The 25,009-nt window shown below is 42.4% G+C and overlaps 1 protein-coding gene across 1 annotated transcript in view; it reads right to left on the reverse strand.

Moving 5' to 3' along the window:
• The window catches only part of LOC105453636, a 183,284-nt gene that overhangs the window by 62,872 nt on the left and 95,403 nt on the right, over positions 1-25,009 (reverse strand). The window contains exon 4 of the mRNA XM_011695766.1: positions 22,990-23,028. The gene's annotated coding sequence lies outside the window, so the exon portion shown is untranslated. The remainder of the gene's footprint in view (positions 1-22,989; positions 23,029-25,009) is intronic.

Consider the following 25,009-nt stretch of genomic DNA (forward strand, 5'->3'; position numbering starts at 1 on the left):
GAGGTGTAAAAACAGAGAGGATCTTTATACACGCGGGCATGCGATACGGCGTTGCATTAGGTAAAGGTTGTATTTTCAGCATTTTCGCTTGGAGCTGAAATTTAATTATTAATTACGAGATTCGTGACAATTGCTATGCTCTAAATAGCACTTTCAAGCGCGAGACTAATATCATTTTGCAACAAAAAATTTTACAAAATTGTTTTGCCAATTCTCGACACATCGCATCCTGCATGCAAATTTTATCGGGCAATCTGCGGTGAGACTGCAATTACCTGTGACTTCTTTTAATGACCTCATTTTCATTTCAAAGATACACTTTTGAAGTTATATCTGTGCGCGTTGAATGTGCATCACGAGGCTTGTCCTACAACGTTTTTTGCAGACTGATCTTTTGTTTCTGTAACATATAATTCCCTGAAAAGGATCACCATTGAGTTCGAATCAATGTTTAACATAGATTCGTAAATACAATATCGCGAACAATAGCCGTTTCCAAAACACGACCGAAAATATTTTTGGTAAATATTGAGAAATATATATCGGCGGACTAACGATTAACGATCGTATCGAATGAGATTAATATCGACCAAGTGACGGCTACGCCAAAATACGCTTGAACGGAATTTACGATTCGGTCAACAAATACGCGAATGTAACGTATTTTCATAAAGCGCTTTTTCGCTAAATATCCCGGGGAACATGGGAAGAATTAGGGTTCGCGTATATACGCGACGGGGGAAAAAAGGTGTGCGTGTCGGTGAAAAAAAAGAAGAAAAAAAAAGTTTAGCAGCCGGACGACGGAGCGGAAATGAAAGTAAGTCCGCAATGATTCAAACAAGCGAGTAACAGATAGAACAAACTTTAATTAAAACCAAAGTTTTAAGAGACACGGAAGGCGGAAGGTCGCGGTGGAATTAAACGCTGGCGAGAATTGCGTAACGTTTCTCACGGGGTGTTAGTGAGAGAGTCGCGGATACGGGGGGGAGACATTATTATGACAGAAAAATGCTTGAGCTAGAAAAGCACGAGAGAACACGAAGTTGACAGTAATTTGAGTAATAGGAGAGATCTCCGCGAGAAAAGACAAACTTCAATCTGCGGGACATTGTTGTACGAGTTGAAAGGAATATGTCCTTCTCTCCGTTTTTCCGCCCCCATATTTCCCGTGCGCGAAATTTGACGCTTTCTCTGTCCGCGCGACTCCGTCAATCCAAACCAATTAATCACTGCGTCGAAAAACGAACGAGTCGAAAAAACGGGTATAAACGGGAAATAAACGCGTATCGATAACCGTATGGGCAAGAGTAATTACTGTATTACAAATGAACAAAAACACCCGAAAATCGCTTTTTTCGCGCATTTGCGTTGTACTTGCGCTTGTCGATTTCAATTCAATATGATAATTTTCAGCGAATGGTTTCATGCATTTTTACGAAAATAACTGACAGCTGGTGGCGCGTCGCGGAAATCATTCATCATTGAAATGATCACGTTCATTGACTCGTTCATTTCCGATTGTGTCAATTATATTCGCCAGCAGAATGTTGCTCTCGCAAAAAGTGGAATTTATATAACATAATTTTTAATACGTTCATGATACATTATTACCGAAAGTATTGTAATTGTACTGAAAATATGTGAAATATACCTACTCGGAAAGAACGATTTTAATGCTCAAAAAATTTAGATCTGAAAATAATTTTGTTGATTTTGGAAATTTAAAAATGAGCATTGTTATAAAACGTTTTAATATTCTACAGCAATCAGTTTGACTTTCTAACAAAATTATTTTGATGGTCCAACAAGAATTATTTACAGATCTGTATCTAGCAAAATTTTTTGATTTTCCAGCAAAATTTTTTCGTGTATTAAAGATTTTGCACAGTGAAAATATTAAAATATTTACAAAATTATTATTAAATTTGTAAATATAATTTTTAATATAATTTTGTTCATTTTAAAAATCCAAATAATTTCTTTGTGCGAGAATATAAATAGTTTCCTTCATATATGTAGGTAATATGTTCTTTTTTCTAATAAAGTTTCCATTCCCAATTGGTATGTCGTCCCCGTGAATGCCGTGTATCAAGCGGACAGAAGAGCCTGAAGGAGTCAACGCGACAGAGCGCGCGTATATACGGCAGTATTTCGTTCTGGAATCTCTCACACTCCTGAGTTCATCCTTGGAAACTTTGTTAGAACCGCTTGTTCACTCTGTACCTACAGAAACTGTCCCAAGAGCGCCACACTTCCTTCTAGTTACGAATTCTTTGACAAATACATAGAATTTGCCGAGCAGTTCCCAAATAAAAATTTGTACGTACGGAAGGCTCATCTGCGCGTCCGAAGGCGTCGCTGTCTCTCGGTCATCAGATAATAATTAAGTTTCCCTCTGTTAAGTGAGAGTAATAAATTTCTGTTAAGTCCAAGCTCGTGCTCGGGATTAATCGCGCGAAAGAAAGTTTTTGCCATCCAACACCACACTCGACCAGGCTCAATTCCGAAATTACGAAACTCCGTAATTTTCAATCGCTCGCAAATAAGAAATCGGGTTGCCGTTTCTCGTGATTCTGAAGCAAGCGGCCGTCTCGTTACATTTAGATTAGACGGGAGAATTGCGAAAGAGAATGCGATGATTCCGGCACATCTTGCACGTCTAAATATGTCGCAATTAGCTGACGCAAGCGGGAAGATGTGCCGCGCACGAATTCCCCGAGTTTCGAAATATAACGTGTAATCCCTTTTCATAGTCAGCGCGAACAATCTCGTTCCCGAGGGAAGCCATTGTGCTTCTTGCTACGTGTTGTAGCGCGTTCAGCATTAACGTTACAATGCCTAACATTAAATAACTCATTGCGGACGTCGGCTAATGCGCCCTGCCTCCCCTCCCCCCTCCCCCCCCCCTCGCGGATTGTAATGCGAGCGACGGCCGGGATGAAGCACGTCCGACGACAGACGGATAAAAATCGAACGTTGAAACAACTCGTTTACAAAAGCGACGCGATTGTTCGAAGCGATTCGGCATGAAATATCCGGCATAAACTGGCGATTTCAAGGCTATCGGGGCGAGCGATTTGTCGCTATGACAACATGATCATCGGATCTGCCTGTTTCGCAATAAATAACGCGACGATTAAACAACGGATTTCGGCGAATACATATCGTATAACGAGCTCGATATTTGCGCTTCGCGAATTGTTAGTCATTTGACGACCGTGCGTCTTTGTCAATTGGGATTGGATATATATCTGTATAACAGAGTGTACTCCCCTTAATCTCTCTTCCAGCGTGACAATTATGTCGGTGTATCGTCGACAACACGATTAAATTGTATGTCATCGTATAATCACATGATATGCATTTTAAAATGTTCCTCTTTCTCTCTGCTTTCGGTATGTGATCCAAGCGTGACGGTTTGGGTGGGCTTGGTGGGCCTACAGGGAGCTCTAGCGAGCTTAAAGATGCGACTTTGCGCGCTCGTATTGTTTTTTTTTTCCTCCGATCGTGCCGTTTCTCTTTTTTATTCAATATGACGGGGGACCATGCAGTCAATACCGTATAAAGCGCGAGCTACGTGACATGAATAATTCCGACCGTGTTAAAGCGTGACGAAGCCGCGCTGCAGCCAGCCAATCGGTATAGACGAACGCGAGCGGCAAGCATGCAGACGGGCAATCTCCTAACACAGAGAATCGGCGTTCTTGCTCTTCGCCGAATGACCAATTAAACTTTCAACGGCCAAGCGAGATATCGCGGCGCTGATTTAATTAATTCTCTTTCGATACACCTTACCGAAATTCTTTTTTTTTGTTTTTTTACATTCTTCGCAAGAGACGCGTATAGTTTTGGGGGATTGAATTTATCATTTATCTCTAAGCATCTCCCGTCGTTTTATGACGCGAAAATTATTCATGAGAAACATCACGGGATGCAATGCGCCGCGCTACGAAATATGGTAAACATTATTTGTCGAGCATGGCATTGTAAAGCACGGCCGATAGACGTTTAGAAGCTACACGGACCTATTTGGCCCTCCCTCCCCCTCACGCCTCCGTGGAATATAAACCAGACGGTGTTTTCGCGAGGTGACGTGTGTATGAATAAACGAAAAATGACTGGCGAGTGTCGATTACGTAGCCGAGCTATTATTCATTCTCGCGACGTGTTCGCCGCAGGCGTGAAGCGTCGCGACGCCTCGAGGCATCCATTAATGCGCTCTCGCTCCTATACGCGTCTTTTCCGGTATTTTTACTTTTTCCTACCTCTTCTCTCTTTTCTTTTTCGACCCCTACCGCCTCCTCGCGGGGTGGGGGGGGGAGAAGGGGGGAGGAGAGAGAAAGCCTCGATTACAGCGGGCGGCCGCGCGTGCGTCTGGTATCGATATTTCAGAGGTAACGAGAGGCCGGCCCCCGGTGCGGAAAATAGCCGCGCCGATAAGTCGAAGGGGATTAATATTCGACGACGAAATTCGTCACTGTCGGCCGCAGATTTCCCTTCCCTCCCGTTTCCAGTTAAGCGATAAGTAGATATTCCTTTCGAACGCGTTTTTCGTTTCAACGGGACCCTCGGCGACGGCGCGGCGGTGTTTTTTCCACCGAAATGGAAACTGTCGGGATCTCCGAAGACTCCGCGGGCGCGCCTGTAATCACCCACCGAATAATAATCGAAATTTCATCCGTTTGATATTTAAAATTTTCCAGTTCTCCCCGGATAACATCCTTTATAATCGTGCAAAATACATTATTCACGTTCTTCTAACACGCATTTTCGCTGTTAGTATATCCATCATCTGTATCGAATGGCGTTTTATTGATTTAATTAGAGCTCACCATGCTACGTGTTTTTGGCGAATAAATGGAACAGGTATAAAAGTCACTGGAACGCTATTTGCGTGCCGGTAGATATATATATATATATATTTGGCTTCCCGAGACTATATATATATATATATATATACATTCACTGTTCCAGATCAGTGGCAAATATTATTCATGATATTGCATTCCTTTAACGTGCGAAAACGCGAAAGAGAAATTCGTACGCGCAAAAATTCAGCCTGGGGAAAGTATCGGCCCCGGTCGGGCGGGGAGGAGGAGGAGGGAATCGTCTAGAATAAGATAAGTTGTACGAAAATTACAGAAACCATGTGTCGCCGCACACGCTCGCGAAGCGAAATCTCGCGGAATCTCGGGTCTGCCAGATGCGCGCAAGGAGTGCACCGTTTGCTTTATAAATCCGTGGATAAAGCACGACGCGCGGAAGAATTTGCCCGTGGATATCGGTAGGGAGAGACGAAGCGTTTACCGAATCTGCAGCTCCCGACGTCGAGTTCCAGCCAGTCGCGGCCCGGCGCGGCGCGGCGTACGCGACCTCGGCGATATACATAGGTCTTCGGCGACAGTTTCCTCGGCGAGCCGGAGATTCGAACGTTCATTCGGCTAAATCAGCGTAGAAAAACAAATAAAAATCGCATTTCGCGCGCGCGTGTTTCGCATACCGACGAGGCGTGCGCGTCTCGCGCCACGTCGACACGTCGAGCTATTTTAATTTTTATTGGCGCGCGATGACCGATCAAAATTTGAGTTTTTGCCGAGAGCCGTGGGGGACGATCGTGCCCATGGGAGTAATTTCAATTGCAAATACATCTCGTGATTGATACCGCATGTGGATCAGTCGGTCGCATTTTCTCGCGGTGCGACCGTCGCGTCGGCCGTGCACGATGTGTACGCCCGGCGTTTGTGCCCGCGCACGCGGCTATGAATAAATTCATAATGTTGAGAGAGTGATGCGTGGTGCACGGGGCGGCACTTTATCGTGGTCACACCGCACACACGGCTCACCCGAGCGGGATAAGATTCGAGGATAATATTCGGGGCGCATGCGGAGAATCTCGCGGCGGTATCCCCGCGGGGTCTCCTCCCCCTCGTCATTTCTTTTCACCATTCCAGGGAGAAGGACTTTCCTGAGGGCCCCGTTACTCTCCTCGCTCGCTCGATTGAGTATGCGGTGCGCGAAGCGCTAGAGAGAAAGAGGGAAGGAGGGAGGGAGAGAGAGAAAGACTGCGGTACATCGCGCGTATCCTGTGCCGGTGGCGTCTAATTCCAGGAATCCTGTAATCTTCCGGACTTTCAAATATGTATACACACGCAAGCGCACATACGCACGCACATGCAATTAGCTACTTCACACGTGCAGAGCACGGAGACGCAAATAATTCGAGATCAAAGTGAAAAACGGGTAAATAAGAAGATCGACGTTAATCCCCGTTAAATTTGCGTAACGAGCACCTCGAGTGCTTTTAAGACGCTTCGATAATGTATATTTAGAACCTGCACTAATATTTCATGGCCAATGATTGTTCGTAAAATTATTTATGAGCGATCGTCTCTTCTCGAGACTTGTCTGCACGCAATCAATAATTTAAAGACAAGACAACGTACTATTACCGGCTTATTTGTTCATGAACAGTTGTCAAAGCAAATAAAATGTAATTAAGCTACGTTTAGTTCGTACAATTCGAAGTGACGAATCTGTCGAAATTTCGATCGTCCGTTTTCGTTGCATTTTCTTAAAAACAAAATTTATACAAAATTTGTACAAAATTTATTCGCTTAACGCCATATAGACAAGAATAAAAAAAAAATATCAGATCTGTTTAACACATATATAATTTGAAAAAAAAAAAAAAAACAGAAAACTCTGTAATCCTCTTATTTCTCATTGATTATGACGTTTACTTACGATAAAACCAAGTTAATGCTACACCAAATGTTTACTGACGGAAACACCATGTCCACGCTGACATACAACATATTCCAGTCGATTTTACTTTTTCATGACTTTCATAAAAATTAACATCTTTGCATGTTTTTTTTATTCAATGCGGTAAACATACTACAAAAAACAAACTGTTAATATTCATAACAAAAACGTTATAGGCAATAAAATAAACAGAAGGTTCGAAAAAGACCTAGATCTTTTGATAAAAACGACTGGATGTATGCCACATTCAGAGAGAAAGAGAGAAAGAAAGAGAGTTGTTCTATGGTTAAAATCCTGAAACAGCAAGATACCAGCGCTACGCGTTTACAGTCTATATATTTTTATTCCGCAAAAAGATGCAGCGCTCAGACATTCAGCACTCCGCTCGCTTAAATATTTAATTCGACAGGGTATATCGGCGGATACGTGCTCTCCTGCAAAATATACAACTTAGTGCCATTACCATGTTCTAAAGAACGACGATGCGGAGGAATCTCCAATAAGACGACAGAAATGATCTGATGAAAGAATGCATGATTTCCGCGAGTCATTTTATGCTATCTGATGATGATCGCTTGAGAATTGTAATGTTCAATTGCTAAGACTCCTACATAAATATATTGACAACTAAACTGAACTTTTCTCATAGAGATTTGAAACAAAAAAAAACGAAGAATAAAGTCCGGCTGATTGACACTTTGCACTGTCCGGTCTATAATATAATAAACGTGCTTTACCAGATGCACTAGCTAATGCGCTATCAACAAGTCGAAACAACTTCTTTTTTTTCTTTTACATCGCAAGTTCCAGCATGCAAAATAAGTATCTCGGTACTTTGGTCCTCTTAGCACCAGAGCACTCCTTTTTACCGTGCCCCTGGCATCACGAACCGCGTATTCGTCGAGGAACTCTTGACTTAACATAGACACTACTCTCATCAAGTCGCTGAGCGAATCGTAAATTCGGATTAAAGATTCGTATCTCGCTCGTCAAGTCGATCAAAAGCGACTCCTCCTCGCGCAGGGCCGTAAATTCGTCTTCTCGTATTATGAGTTTTCAAGATCGATGCGTTTCTCTCTCCTTCGTTCCCCTCCCAGGGTTTCGCACGTCGTGAAAGCGCGTGTGAAAAGCGAATCCCGACGAATTCTCGCGGATTCGAAGCAGGCAGGAAATCCTCGCGTCCTGGTAGAACAGCTCACAACGCTTCCCACGAGGCGGGACGACACGTGTATTCATCCGTCGCGCGAATATACGGAATGTTATCGTTCTGACATGTGTCCTGAGCGAGCACCAGGCACGCGGGGCAAACGTAAGCGAGGACGGCCGCGATCCGACGCGCTTTGTCGTCGCGCGTGTATACTCGATTCCTGCGAGAGACAGCATAGCGCGGTGGCCGAATATGCCCTTTGTAGACCACGTGCGCATAATCGCCGCGCGCGCAGTACCGTCGCAAAATGTAATTTACGGATACACAGCACGGCGAAAGCGCGGCCGTCAAATAGACACCATCACGGCGCGTCGGAAGATGCGCGCAGATGCAGGCAGATTGTTGAAATTCCCAAGTGCAAGACCCTCCTTCTCGCATGCTGGAGGCAGAGAAACGAGAAACTCGGGGAAAATGAAATTCGCTGCTTGTTCTTTATTCTCGGATTTTCCAGGCAGATCAACGCGGCGCAACGCGTGTCGAAAGTTCGTTAAGGAATAAAGGATGAAGTTTAAAAGATCAAAAAAAAAAGAAGAAGGGAGAAAGAAAGGAAGGGATAAGCTAAAGGACAAAGGATTAAAGAGCGAAGACGGGGGAGATGTTTATTAATATTAAGAGGCTAGAGATGAATAATCTTCTCTTCATACAATATTAATGGTGTCTCCTTCTTTTGATATTTTATCCTTTAGCTTTTAACTTCTGCTCTTTGTACACTGTTGACGGATGCGTTGATCCTTTTATCATTTTTACAAAATGAATGGATCTTTTTAAAAAGATGCTACGTGGCTATACACACCTTATGCATTTTACTTTGTGAAGCCCCACATTGAATAATTATCCTGTAGAGCTTAAAAAAAATAACTCCATAGAATTCTAACTTAATCAAGTTAAGAATCGTCGACAGTAATTATATTATTATATCAGGATCTAATGAGATTTATATCCGATGAAAAACTCCCGGATTCTTCGCTCGAGATCATCATTAACTGATTATTACAAGCAGATATTTCCACCGAAGATTCAATTGCGTCTATCTCGATTCATGGAGATTCTCTTCGGCGCTCTCGATTTTCGAGGGATGGATTGAAATCGAACTCTTATCGATCGGAGTCCGATATAGATAAAATCGACGTTTCATGCGAAAAGTTTTCGGCTCCAATCGGATCGTTGCTAACAAAATTGTCGAGCAATTATCGTCGCATCGGCGTTAATTGGAGAGAGGGAGCGCAAAGTGTTGGAATTAACTGTGGAGAATTTGCGAAACAGATCTATCGCCGAATTCGGGTCGTCGTTTAGTTTCGAAAGCTAAACGACGTTTGCTCTGCCTGCGCTGATGCAACACAGAGGCAAGAACGCGTCTCACACGCTCGTAGCCGCCGCAGACGCGAGTTTTCGTTTTCGCGAAGCCTGTGTTATTGTAAAGCGACGTGACTACGGTTGCAATCTTCGGGGAAAGATTTTGCAAATCCCGGGAAAGACCTCGGCGCTCAGTCGAGCGCGCAAGAATCGACCTCCTCTCGCTACGTGTGGTTCAACGATTTCACTTTCGATCCACCTATACAACCACGATATCGCATTTCGGTAAGTGTTACGGCGAAGTCAATTTGATCCCGTTAAACGAACGGGGCGCGTATCATATTTTGCGCAATTGACACTGCAATGGCGGGCGGGCAACAGCGGTTTTATTTCGCATGAAGGAAATGCTAAAAGGCATTTAACTGTTTCGTGAATTTTCGTGTAATAGTCAACGACAGCAATAACAGTAACGAATAAAAGGCGCATTTACTCGCAACACCGTTATTTGAAAAGTCGCGAACGGCTTTCTTCGAGAAACTCGGAGACTCGCTCCGCGAATAGAGGCAAACTTTAACTTCGTGAAGGGCGCCACTGATTACGGACGATTTAAAATTGATTACACCTTGGAGCACCGCACCACCCCGTGGGGAGGACGAGGGGGGAGAGGGGAAGCGGGCGGTGGGGGCGAAGGAGGGAGAGGGAGAAGGTCTTTGAATGGCAATAGTGACTTCCGGCCCTCGGGAAATCGAACGTCACAAGCGAGTACGCTTGGACAAAGACTCTGTAAGATTATAGAGTCTCTCTCAAAACGGATCGGCCGTTGTTACGAGCAAGATCGTTAACTTTATAATGACACAATTGATAAGAAGACCGGACCACGTCCCGTCTATGGAGGTCACTGCCCGCTAGAAGAGTCGAGTCTCTTTTATACGGATCAGAGACTCTCAAATAAAATCATCTTACATGCCCCGCAACCATTTCCGCTTCGTCTCGAATCAACGTCTATTTCGTTATTATTACGCCGTTAGACGAAACTCCCGCGAAAACTTTTATCCAAGATGTATCCACTTCTTCAAAAATTATATTTCACGAATTTAATCAGTAAAAGGAGTTCAACATATTTTTTATGCAATCGCAATAGCAAATGAAATTATTACTTGTATGAGTAACATATTTATTTTATAATCTCGAAATAAATACTTTTTTTTACGATCTTTCCTCTAATTCGTTGGTAAAATGGTGAAAGCATAAATATTTAACGTTTAATTCTTTTTGTACACTCATGATGCGCAAATAAAAGCATTCGTTTAGCATTATAAAAGAAAAACATTGCTGGTGACACCGGCATGATGCGTTGAAAAAAAAAATAAAAATAAATTTACACGCTGGAATGCTCGAAATGCGATGCGTTTAGCTGCACGCAATCGCGGTGACTCTCTGGCCGAAGAACGCCGGACACAGCAACGAGCGATATCCGGTATCTATAGGAAAAGCGATGAATTATTAATTGCCTGTTGCGCCGATTGTACGGGCGTATAGTAATCGATCAAAACCAGTGTCACTCGTCAACAACGTGGGGATCCGCCTCTGTCGTTCAATCTCGCAATTTCCATTCGCGCGTGGAAACGGCGGCGAAACGGTTTCCGCACCAAAACTGCGCGCACATATGGTGCACTGGGTCACAGCATTTTTTTTCACCCCCGCCTTCCTCCCCTCGCAGGAACGCGGCGCGAACAAGCACGGGAAAAGTCCGGTAAGGTCTGGGATTCCGACCGAGATAAGCCCGGCGCGCGAAATCGATGCGCGTAAGTATCGACTCCGGACGCGCTTCGATGCATCTCACGATGCGCGGGGCTCCGGAATCGCGTTTTCTCCGTCTCTTTTCCTCCTATTCCTCCCCTGCTCCCTCTCCCTCCTCTTCTACTTTCTTCCTTTCCACTTCTTTACCCATTCCCTTCCCGCGATTCTCTCTCGGGCTTTCGGCATCGACCGCGTCGCTGTCGATTCTTTTATGGTACATCGAGTCGTTTATCTTCTCCGTTTGCCCGGGTTCTCACCGCGGCTCGAGTCATACTACCGAGAGGACAATGCGTCACATATAATTGGAAAAGTCAGGATTAGAGCGGTAAAGGGGAGCTAAAGTAAGGTAGCTAATGCATCTTTCGTTTTTGCAGGTTTTTTCAGAGGGATCAGACGTGTAATTGTCGTTAGAGGAACGGTTAATCGTAACTTTTTTTTTTTCATTTTTTTTTAATTTGCCGAACGCGCGTTTTTAGCGCGCACAGGGGGAATTCATTTCGCGTATGTTTTATTAAAAAAAATAGGTATTCGATGAAATTCAGCTTCTATATAACGCTGATGTAATGGAATTTATAATAATATTTAAACGTTGCAGCAATAATAAATGGTAAAATCAAACGATTGCGTAAAATACGAGTTTCACCCGAGCGCGGGATAATATTTTTATGACAGATAAGCGGCTGGGACATAAAGGTATAAAAATCCCCATATACCTCCTACAAATGAAATGTAATTTTCTTAAAAGCATTTACCACGCAACTAGCTCGCAGATATCGGGAAATGTGAAAATTTGCGATATACGCCGGGGAAACGGAAAAAAAAACGAGATTAACAAACGCGTTTTTTTTTCAGACCTAAACCGACCTCGTTTGTGGCTTAAAGACAATGCCGGGGGTTAAAGGAACGGTGAAGGAAACCTCGTGTGGTTGAGAACCGCGGTAAATGTTCTTCTACTTACTTCCCTCCTGAAGATCCTGAGGTCAATGAATCGGGCGGGCACTGCGCTTTCTTCAATAACGACCACTTTTTTTTTCCTATTGAGGAAGATGCATCGTACGAGCGCGCAACAAAGACGTGACATAAAGTCTCGCAATAGCCCCGTGATGTAACAAACGAAATACGAAAGAAAATAGAAAGAAAATCCAATGTCTCACGCGCAACACACGGCAACTGTACTTGTGCATTTCGCAGTAGCGATATTAATGAGAATCTAAAATCGAATTATATAATTGAATGTCAACGGTAGAGCCGTAAAATATACTTCCGGTGGATACTTGATTTTTTACGATTCCTGAATCGTATTTCCTCATTCAACGCGGCGTCTGCAGACTTATCTCAAGAGGAAGATCTGAAATTTCCATAAATTGAAATTCCACATCGACTGCGGGGGAGGAAGAGAGGGGGAGGAGCAATTCGTTTACTTGTCTGTATCTTCACTCCGCGGATCGCGCTAAATAATTTATGTCATCGTACCCTGAGTGACTTTAAAATGTTTGCTCTATACGTTTCGTATCGTCACAGGAATCGTTTCTCCCGGTCGCGATGATGCGAAAGGCTTAACGCACTAAAAAGGAACGAGTCGGACGAAAGGTAGGGGGAGAAAGACGGAGAGAGACGGGAGGCGAGTCGCGCTTCTACGACTCCCGGTGTGGTTGCTCAATATTTATTCTCCGGCTGAACGCCATTGGTACGTCGTCGTACACACACGAGGTATACATACGGGGACGACATCCTGTCGTTTAATCGATAATCCGGTCGACCCCTCGTTCGTCCAGCCTTAAAGGCATTGCACTTCCGATCCGTAGAAGAAGGTGGGCTCCCTTATACGTTTTCTTCTTCTTCTTCTTCTCCTCCTTCTCTGCCCTTTGCGTCGTGCTCGCGATTCACGTCTTTAGTCCGCGCGTCTTGACTTTTAAGGACTCCTTGTGTGCGCCGCCTAGTCGCCCTTATTTCGCCGGCATAGTATTTTTACGACACCCTGCATAATAATACACCTGGCATGACACGGGGAATTCGCCAAATACGACGTTCTCTCTCTTCCCTCTTGGTCTATATACATGTCCGCTCTCCTTCCTCCCTCCATCTTTCCCTCCTTCATGCACGATCATCGATTTACGAGGCAGTTCGGTGTATAACTCTGTGAGCACGCTCTTTTATTACATTATAAAAATAAATATTCGACTCTCGTTTGGTGGAGCGACGACGAACGGAGTCCTGACGATTCTACATGCACACATATACACACACACACACACACGCACACACGAATCTACACATGCACATACGTACGTACATATATACTCGAATAAAAATAAAATATACCAATGGAGGACATTTCGCACGCGCGGCACCGAACTCGATTATTCTCCGGTGCACGCGACAAAATGAGAATCGCGTTGACGAGTCCGGCTCGTTGGTGTAATGCCCGCGGCAGATGTTCCCCCTTTTATTTTTATATATATATTCCTAGAACGATTCGTCTCGTGATCTGGAATCTATTGATTAGCCGCCTCGGCTACTCTCGTGCATTACCCCTTTACACGGTTAAGCATTACAGCTGTCACTTGCGAGTTTTAAGGCGATTTCGCCTGGATCTAACCGTCCCACTTAATCCTTTTTAATACCCTTTAGAGCTCATCGTAAATCGCTTGAATGCGTTAGCGATCCTTATGTCTGTCGTTACTTCTTTCATCCTTTCGATACTTACGATGCCCGATAAATGCAATTTATTCGCAATAACATGCGTATCAGTAAGATAAATATATTTCGGCGAATAATTATTAAATTTACGATCTATTGTGTAAATTTAGATTACGATATGTAATCTAAAGTATTGTACACGGAAAGAATGATTTTTGCTAGGTTTAAAAATTTTGCTAGATACAGATCTGAAAATAATTCTTATTACTACCAAAATAATATTGAACTATCAAATACTTGTACTATTACTTGGACTATCAAAATAATTTTATTGAAAAGTTAAAAATGATAAGCATTGCTACAAAACGTTATGATATTTTAGCAATCAGTTTGTGTGACTTTCCAGCAAAATTATTGTGATTGTCCAACAAAAATCCAACAAAAATTATTTTCAGATCTGTATATCCAGCAAAATCGTTCTTTCCGTGTAATTACATTTTTTTAAGTAATGACGATACGATGCTATAATTTTTAGTTATCTTACGTATTTAAGTATTGGCAACGGACTATTTTTACGTCAAACGGAAGACTCGTAGATTCGAATCTCGATAATCTCTCGGTAATCCAACTGTCGTAAAATATTCAAAGTACACCCGATATTTTCGCGTAATTAGTCGATTTTCGTAAATTACGGATAGCAAAGTCAACATTAAGGATTATCATGACGAGCGCAGTATAACAACTGCAATATTATTCTTGTGCAACATAAACGGCCAACGTACATAAAAGTTATTCCGCGCGACGAAATTCCGCGCGCCAATTTGACCGTACACATTTAATCATCGCTACGCTGCTCTGCGGTTTATCAAACTTTTATCTGTTAATACGTATATGTATATGCACGCCAATATATACATGTAGAAATATGTCGCATAAATTTTACAAATGCCCGAATAAACCGCGTCGGCCGTAAAACTGACGGCTAAGGGTATCGGTTAATACGACGCGTAGAACGCTCGAGAGTTTTCGAAACGTCTCAGTTCTGCATGACGTAGTGAGCTGCCAGGTATGATATACCGATGTTTGCGCACGGTGAAGACCCGGTAAGACCCCTCGGATGCTGTATCCTTGTTGGATTTCGCGTTCCCGATAGGTCAGACGTGGATTAATGTCGGCATTGCGTTGGTCTTGCGCGCGCCATTCCGGCACCCACCGACCGGATAACGGAAGCGAGATGGACGGCGCGCGAAAAGTCTCTACAACTCTCGGTGCAACGTCGAGACTACGCCGCCGCACTTAGCGCGGAATCAATCGCGACGTGTTACGTCCGACGGGACTAGCCCGTGATTGTAAATATCCCCTTTTGCCCGCGCGCGGCGCGGCGCGGCGCGGCGTACGGAAGCGGGATTTTACAGAGGAACGGGAGAGCGGACGCCGGCAATATTCTTTTACAGCTTTCGATCGGACGGGCGGAAGGTGTGGCGAACCGGCGAATATATATTTTTCTTGGTGCGCGATCAAAGATCGAAAACGCATTGCGAGGGGGAGGGTACGTACGGCGCCGTGGTATACAAGATGAAAGTCGAGATACGTCGAAGCCGAACGTACGTAATATATCATAAAAGAGTGTTATGCGTCTGCATCGCTATCCGGGGAAATATTGGGATATTCGCGAGATGTCTTTCTAGAGGGGGAAAAAAAAAATTTTTTTTCTGCGTCGCGAAATCGCATGTAAAGGATGTTCTATTTTAAATACTTGTTAAAAAATCCACCGCGCGCGCGTGCGCTAGATCACCCAGCCGAATCGCAAAATTCAATATGCAAAAAACATTATACGATGCATTGTAGATTAATAACAAAAAATGACTAAAACTATTCCGAATCCGCGGTCCCAACAATATTCGGTTGTATCGCCCGTTATGCGGGATGTTACATCCATATGTGAAATCCGGGAAGCGCTCCTTTGACGAACGCGATATTCGCGAAAAAAAAAACCCCGGGAGGCCACAAATATCGAACAAAATATGGAACGAACATACGAGGGTAGCAAAAAGCGCGAGGGGCCAATACGGCGGATACGAATGTGCGCGCACTCTTATCGTAACTCTGGATACGATTATTGCCCGTTCATACGCCGCCCGCCGACGGCTAGACCAAAAGTGTCGCGTTTTCTCGTTGCACATGCTGGGCTTCCGGATGCGCAAATGCGGACGGCTATCGTGACGAAACATCGTAGCTTTGTACGGGGAAGGGTATATATAGTCTTAAGACGTTTCGAGCTGGTTGTTAGCGCAGCTTATTGCCGGTAGATTACCCGAGGTTATTCGGCCGACGACTAACGCCGCGCTTTATCGCCCGCGCCATTGTATAAAACGTGTGGGCGGATATAAATTTCTGTCTTTACTTTACGCACGACGTATTTTCGCGCTCACCTCTCTCTCGCATACGTTTTTCGAGGAGAGCAACTCTTGCAGCGGCAAATATCTTCCGTGGCGGAGGGAGTCTGCTGGAGTGAAACACCACAACTCTTATAGACGTAACCGGCGGCGTCTCATCTCGGTTCCCATGTGTGTGTGTGTGTGTGTGTGTGTGTGTGTGTGTGTATGTGCAGGAAGTACTCACTCTCTTCCTCTCTCCGTATCTCTCACCTCTCCCCGAGGTGGTACAATTTTTGTTTACCACCCGCTCGCGGACTACCTCGTGTCGCAGTAAACCAGTAAAGATTTAACGATGCGTGTCCACCACTAGTAGCGAAATAGCGTACGACGCTATGAAAAAGAAAAGATGTACATATAGATACGCAAAAAAATACGTAAATGTGAGATATAAAAGGAAGCGGAACGTTTGCGAATGTTAGAGGATTCGTTAATGTTTCACGACAAGGGGTACTTCTCCATTTTGACAGGAATGTGCGCGATATTTCTGCCCGTTCTTTCTCAAGAATATTTTTCTGCGGTATTAAAAGACGCGGGTACTAAAAGACGCAGAATATTTGGTTCCACGACGGTTGAATCGAAGGGAGAAGAGCTTCGGAGAAAAAGTCGCGCGAATAGATTGAGAAATATCCGGGGACTCTTAAATGCTGTTTAACGTGCATTACCGTTTATACCGACCTCTGAATTACAGACTTAGTTCTTGAAATATCGGCTCGTAAAGGCACGCGATGCTTCTTTTCCACTTTGCGAAAAGCGGTAAGGACGCACAGTCGATCGATCATAGTTACGTAATCTCTGGTCAAAAGATATTATACATCGAGAATATATTCCATCGCGTTTGCGCACCGAAAAGGAAATGAATAATCCAATCTGGACATTTAATCTCTCTCCTCTCTCTCTCTCTCTCTCTCTCTCTCTCTCTCTCTCTCTTTCGTTCTGTCGTTCTCCTTCCCTTTTTCTCTTGATGAGGTCATGAATAAGTCACGAAAAACAAGTCATACATGTACGACAAATTCGATAACACTAGAGTATCCATTAGGGTGAATGTTAATGAATTTCAGGCATTTTTTTCTTTTTTGCGGATCGCATCCTCCATCCGTCTCTCTCTCTCTCTCTCTCTTTCTCGTTTTGTCGCTTATTCGCTCCGATTCCCGTGGCACGCCATTCCGTACTGCTTACGGATTTACATGCCACGCAGGAATGAGTAATATCTACTTTGCATTTTGCGCGTGATTTTGTCAGTTGATGTTACATCCAGCGTATTAATAATGCAGGGCACGCGAGCCAAGTTTATACGCCTACGACACCAAAATCGCTTTTTATGAGAGAATTATTACACGCGGAACGTGAAATGTTGTTTTGCATGCCGCCGCATACGTTCGAGCGTGTCGCGGAATTGACAATAATAAAATTTGTCCACGAGTGAAATATCGAAACAAGTAAAACACTGAAATGTCAATGTTCTAGCATAATATATTAATTTATCTCGTTTCTTTTCAAATATTGCTAGAAAAACGAAAAAAATTGTATTACAAAATTACGCAGATAATTAAAAATACAAATCTTTCTCACTGACTCATCAATTTCCTTGACAAAATATGATATTAGAACTATCGTTCAACAAAAAAAGAATTCAGGATGACTGACAGCAGCATACGATTCGCATCGATTCTCAAAAGTTGGCCAACAAAGAATTCCGAATTTGCAACTTTACAACATTGTTGGGCGGCGTTTGTATTTTGCTAAAATACCTGCTTGTTAATATTGGTAATTGTTAGCAAACTTTGTTCATATAGTATCCGTTGTTTATATCGTCGGTTTAACCTAAGGGAACCGAACTAACAGGTTCATCTCCGTGCGAATGCGCGCAGTGTGTAAAGTGTACGCGAAAGAGAGAGAGAGAGAGAGAGAGAGAGAGAGAGAGAGAGAGAGAGGAGGTGTCGCGAAGAAAAGTGCATCTCTTCCCTGACATCATCTCGAATGACACGCGCGCTAGTGGAACGTCGCCCGATGAGTCTCGCAAGAGCGTGCATACTCATATTACGTGCGCGCAGATAGAGGACCGCGAAGAAAATTTCGATGGGACTCGAAGAGGCGTCGGTAGCAGACAATAACTCGCGATCGGGGGGGTGGAGGGGGGAAGTCGACTGCTCTCGCCGGCTGCTACTCGATATTCACGCGAAATAGAACGTACCGCGGCGGGTGCAATCGTTTCAGCGGCATTTCGCATCTCCAGAATTCAATATCGAAGGCTGACTATCTACGCCGGCGGGCCGACAAAGTGGATGATAAAAAAAAAAAAATACGCGTGAGCACGGGGGACGTTCGAGATTCCATCGCGATGGGGCGTTGCGCAAAGTGTCGATTTCAAAAACGTGATAGCAATCTGGCCATAATTGGACCGACGTCATACAGCGCTTCGCCACTGTCCTGAGGGTTATCTTTTTTTTTTTTCGGCACAACCCTCCCGCGGGTGCTTTCATCTGTTGATAATACCGCCTGTGTACACACACATACGCACACATATCGGCCATTACGAACCGATTGTAATGGCTAATTTTGACGCTTTGCGGGGAAACCTGCGGTGGTCACGCAGACCGCAGAGGTCAGGTAATTTGAGTAGCTTATCTCGTCAAGATGACGCACACTGCACCTCCAAATTCACATATTCGCGAATTATTCCTGACCGTCCGACCGTCCTGATCAACTATTCATTCATCTATTATTCCTTGCTGTGGTTCATTATGTTAATCAATTATTATTTGCAAGTGAAAGTTATACATAAGCGTTTTAAGATGATTATAGAAATGATTCCGCGCATTTAATATTTACATGCGTTTTTTAAAATATGCTTGAATGAGAGAAAATTCAGAATATCATACCTCAGATATTCTCGGCCGATATCAATGCTGTAAAATTTTTCACAATCACTTGTTACATGCTGTATTTTACGAACAAATATAGAAACAGCGCAAATAACAATGCGATAAATATCGATGTGTACAATATATGCTGGTAAGCATATATTGTACATATCGATATTCTGATAGTCGAATTGATCCGAGTAAATTGTTTAATTTAATTTAAAATAAATAAGATGATTATTATCGGAATTTTTTTCTCTCTCTCCCCCTCTTTTTTTACATTTTTTTTCAATTTGCAATTTTTACCTTCCATTTATAAAATATATATAACAAAATATATAGATTCTGATTGCATTACTAAATAAATATAAGAATAGTTTAAATGAGGAATTTCGCTCGTATAATCGACGATTTCATCTTGTGAAAGTGCGCAAATATTAACGGTGTATTTGGAGTCCAAAATTGGATGTGTGTTTATTCTATCGCTATGATATACATATTTTGTCTGTACGGAAAGACATCGTTACTATTTTGTCTAATAATATAAAGAAATGCTTCTGATGAAAATAATAATTAACAAGTATCGAATTAATCAAACAATTCAATTAATATTAACAAAATTTTCGTTTGAATTATTCCAAATTTAGAATAATTGATTCACAAATATACCAGTTTCAGTCTGTTTCTAGCTTGCAATAGAAAACGAATACACAAGCGTTAATATAATTCTGTTTTCGGATCAATTACCAAATCCATTTCTATGAAAGAGCTTTCCACATAAAGCGCGATACACACATCTCCAATTTCGTATCGTAATAATGTATAATGATTTATTAATTTTAATTATTAACATTACACTGCATTTGCAAAATTGCAAATTGTAAAATAGCCATTGTTTCCAACAAATGAGGTAGCAAACGTATGAATTGCGCATTTTCGAAAAGAGAGGCTTATATATAATATAATCGAAAAGGAATATTACATATATAGCGGAGGAAACGCATTTTACGTCCTATTGACTTATTGGTGTTTACAATATTCCGGGCTTATCTTTGCTGCTCCTATATGTAAAGGCTGCAGGTTTAGTCGATTGTATGTCTCGGCGAATGTATGTATATATCGGTCGCGGAGGGATGCAATTTTACGTTCCTCGTCGGAGGACAAAAGCCACCGTCGAGCAAGCATCGACCCCCTCGGCGATATTCTTCCCGGCCTCGCAAGCGAAAGGAAGTGTCCACGAGATGAACTTTTCGTTATAATAGAGCCGTCGAAAGGGTTCAGGCGGCGGGGAGGGGCAAGGGAAGGGGAAGGCTGTGACAACAAGTGGCGTCGTAACGAGCTTTTTATAGCGGCTGTGCGTGGTGTATGTGCGCCAGTCGTCTTCCGCCGGGTGTAAAAACGTGACTTTCTCGAGCGCGTGCCTGGCGAGCTGACTCGCAACCCTTCTTGACCCGCGAAAACAGCTTTCGGCATTGTTTACCGGAGTTCTGCAACGAGGCCGACCTGCCGCCTCGTATACGTATGGCGGACGGGTATAAATTGGGTTATCACCGTGGGATCGGGAGCGAAGTATTAAACAACTCTTTCGAGCAAGAAACGTAACGGCCAAGCCACCGCTTTCACGATAATCGCCGCCATTAGCGTGCAGACTCGCTCCTTCGGATCATCGGCGAGATCATCGCGGTTTTTCGTCCTTAGAAAATAATCGAAAATATTTTCGCATAAATGGCGCTTTCGCGCCGAGACTTTTTGCCGAAGCGTCACTTGCGGAAGATAAGGAAAAATACGAAACAACAATTGTACCGATAAAAAAAAGACGATAGCAGTAACGAGAACTTTGAAGGTCTGATATAATTGCACGTGTAATTTCACGTTACCATGCGAAATGGTAATAAAGCAATGTTAAACTGTGTGTATGATACCCTTTTATATCTTACATTTTATAAAGTAAAATATATATTAAAATTGTTTTATTACTATATTGTATTTTTTTTCAACAGATATTATCACGGAAGAATTAAGATCTCCGAGTAATTATCGTTATACTATATTGCAATTACATTGAAATAAATGAGCTTTTCTAGATAACGGTACTCGTAAATGCGGGCTTGTAACCCGCTTTTGATTCGTTAATCAATAAATGATCATATAGGTAATTTAATTCCCTATTCGCAGCAATAATGAGATATCTGACCATTTATTGATTAACGAATCCAAACCGAAATTTTCAGGCTCAATTTACAGATTCGCTTCATTGCGGTGGCGAGCATCGTCAAGTAGAAAAATTTCGATGGAAAATAATACGTAGCGTGGAGTTCAAAAATTTATATCCTTAAATAATTTAAATGAGAAAATAGGCTCCCGAGAATAAATCAAATATAGTAAAGTAAAGGCCTATAAGAGCTGACACGGGTGTTGGTGTGTATTAATTTTTATTGTTACAATATCCAATCACATACTGCGCGCCGCACGGTCGGTTTTGAAAAAAAAATCAAATTTCTTTACAGATTTAGAGCGAGGGGATTCTTATAAATGCATATTAGCATGAAAATGATATTAAATTGTTTGCCAATTTAATTTGTTTAACAAGAAGATTCCAGCTTCATACAAGTGCTTCTTCAAGACCGACAAATCGTGCAGCGCGCAGTTTCGTATGTGGTTGGATATTGTAACAATAAAAATTTTATATACAAACTGCATCTGTGTCGGCTTTCTGTATAATAGGCCTTTACTTTGATTATATCCTTAATTTTTAAATAATCAAATCGACGGTAAGAAGTCTGAATGAGTTTCTCTCTATCGCCGCGGCGAGCCCTATTCATTATTTAATGTTTTAAGCCGTGCGGATATATACGTGCGCGCAAGTTTCAGAATTGCAAATTTTAAATACAAACAAAAATCATAAAATAAAATAAAACGCGGAAAGCCGAAGCGGCAGCTAATAGTTATTCTGTTCAAACGAAGCCGCGCGTTTCAACGATATTTTCTCTCTCGCGGCCGCGGAGAACATATTTCCACGTGCGCAACAAATGTGCATGTACATTTGTTGTATATTGACGTTCTAAAAGTTGCATTTCAATTACATGTTGCTGGAAAACAGACAATTTAATTAAATCACCAGCACCCGTGGTTGTTTTGCTGATGCGCGATACAATCGCGGATGTATCGCAAGGTATAATTTCGCGGGATGGACAGATGCATTCTTCTGCGCGGAACGGTGTGGGGAAATATTTCCGCCGAAAACGAGCGAGGCGCGCGCGACCCCGAAAATCTCCGAGAGAGAGAGAGAGAGAGAGAGAGGCGTACACTAGTTAACAATCCGAAACGGTATATGGATCATCGTCTACGTCCGTCACGAGAGGGAAGCTGTGACAGTATAAGGGTGCCGGGGTGACAATCAAAGTTAGGCCGGATATCGGACGGCTGCTCCATAAATAAGCTTTTTTTTTACGCCGAGTGGGTGACGGCGATTGCTTTCGGCACTTTATCGGATATATTGTCTGGCAGCATGCGGGCACCGGACCGACAAATCCGACTGAGAAATGACATTTGAATTATTCGCATTCGATATTTCGCTTTTTTTTCTCTCCTTTTCCAAAAAGCGCGCCGCCGTGGCCCCCTTGCCGCAAGGAAATTACATTTTGCCAAACAACGAAAATATTCCCCGGGACAAATAGGGCCCGTCACGTTGAACGGTTTACATTGACGACAATACGAGCGTATAACGTCATAAAGGAGAATTGCATTTCAATTTTTTTTTTCAACGGAAATCGAAAAGTAAGCGACGTGTGCATATTGCGGCATATTGTCGGCAATGCTTCCGATATTATTGTATATAGTAATACAGTAGTGCAACGCTGCATAACCAGTGCGTTACATTTATCGTTACAGATTTCATACGGCGGGAGGACAGTAAGGAGAGGGGAGGGGGATACGGTTTTGAAACGTATTCTAATATAAGCTCGAATGAGACTTTTAAACATACCTGTTCGCGGCTCCGTTCAAACATGGCCCAAGTAATCACCTGCAACGCAAGAAGAAAGTGTAACGTTAGTTAAAAGGAAATATAAAAAATATTATTCGAAATATATTATTTAAATATTATCCGCGCGCAAAATTATGAGATGGTACAACAGTTATGCGTTACATCTTTTCGCATGTATAAATGCGAAAGCATTCTAATTATAATATCTTTGCCGACTCGTCCTCATCAAGCTTAACGTATAAAGCTTTCATAATCGTCGGGTAGAAAAAAAGAGGGATGAATATTAGCAGAATATCGGATATTTCAGCAAAGAATATTGAAGTACCATCCTCTCGTAAATATGAGAAAAAACGCATTTCGTTTTACATGCAAATCGCAATTTCAATGCCTCTGAAATGCAAGCTACCGTGACATAGTAATCTATAGTGTTACTGTCTATAGTGTTAAAAAAAAACTGGCCTCTTTTTTTCTTGCCACTTTCTTTCGACTATCATCACCGGAAAGAGGATTTGGGTACTTCGGCGACTTTCAGTCAAGAATTTATTATAATCGCATTCCGAACGTCTTAGGGCTGCAAAATACCAGTTCTAAGGAGGGCTGATTGAAACTCACGGGGAACATTTGCCTCGTTGCCGAACTTCGAAGCCAATCGTCGCAGATAAATCGGATTTTGCAGTTAACAGTTTCCTTAATTACCTCATTCGCCGCCTCAGTGGTCTAACGTTTCCGTAATAAAGAGCATCGAAGTTTCTTACTTGTGACATGAAATACATCCAATCTGTATCAATGAAATAGTAATTGTCCAAATCTGTGCCACTCTTCTACTTGAATGACTACGAACGGAACGACTACTAGATCTTTTAAATTCGCGTACTTTTATTTTATAAATATTCCACATCAAAAGGAAAAATAGATTTTGCTGGAGGACCTAAAAAATTTTCTGAATGCAGGTCTGAAAATAATTTTAACTGAGATAATATTTTTCGCAACAAGTTATTCTACAGAATTTAATAAGATTCACAATCAGTTTGAAGCTGTATTTCAAACCTGAATCTGAACCACATAATGTCACAAACTTAATTAACAAGCAATTTAATAATTTTGATGCCGATGGGCGTCTTATTAAATTTCGTAGAACACTTATTGCGAAAAATATTACCTCAGCCAAAATTATTTTCAGATCTGTATGAGAAATATTCGGCGCGCAGTCGTGAACTGGAAATTATAAAAAAAGATCCACACAATTATTAAGCACCAAGATCCACTTTAAATCGCATGTGGTATTCTAATAATTTATACAGTTTGAAAATAACTTTATTGAACTATTAAAACAATTTTGTTGAAAATTCAAATTGGTTGCTAGAATATCAAAACGTTTTACAGCAATGCTCTTCATTTTTGAGTTTCCAACAAAATTTTGATAATCCAATAACATTATTTTCAAATCTGTATCCAGCAAAATCGTTCTTTTCGTTTGATTATTTCAAAAAATATATTCTCGTGCAATTGTATCTTTTTGTTTTTAATTAGTATTCAATTCTAATTTTTTTTCACATACATAGTTTTTTTTTACGGTGTCGTCGACGCGTGATATATTGTTGCAAGTGAGAAAAGCAGTTCTCTTCGCGCCGTTATAATCGAGTTTTCTAGAAGAACCTGAGAGTACCTGCCTAGCCGTACGTATATTATTCGTTCATCGTGTGCGTGCGGGAAAATAGGTTGGACTTAAATAGCAAGTTCCTCGCCTCCTACCCCGGCGGCTTTGCATGCAACGCCCATGCAAATTTTAAAATCTGTATTTCAGAATGAACGTGCCAACACCCGAAATGGCGTTTTATAACAACGAGGAATATCCAGTTGATACGCGGTGTACTTTGCGTAATTGCGAAAGCCATGTACCAGGCGGCGTGTGGAAATTCACCCGCTTTACATAATGGAGCGTTAATTCGGCGAACGAATGACCGAGTACCGCACGCACCAGTTTCACGAAAACTTCGCAAAAGAAAAAAAAACACGGAGG

The sequence above is a fragment of the Wasmannia auropunctata genome, unplaced genomic scaffold (assembly GCF_000956235.1).
Source record: "Wasmannia auropunctata unplaced genomic scaffold, wasmannia.A_1.0 LD335996.1, whole genome shotgun sequence".
Lineage (NCBI taxonomy): Eukaryota > Metazoa > Arthropoda > Insecta > Hymenoptera > Formicidae > Wasmannia > Wasmannia auropunctata.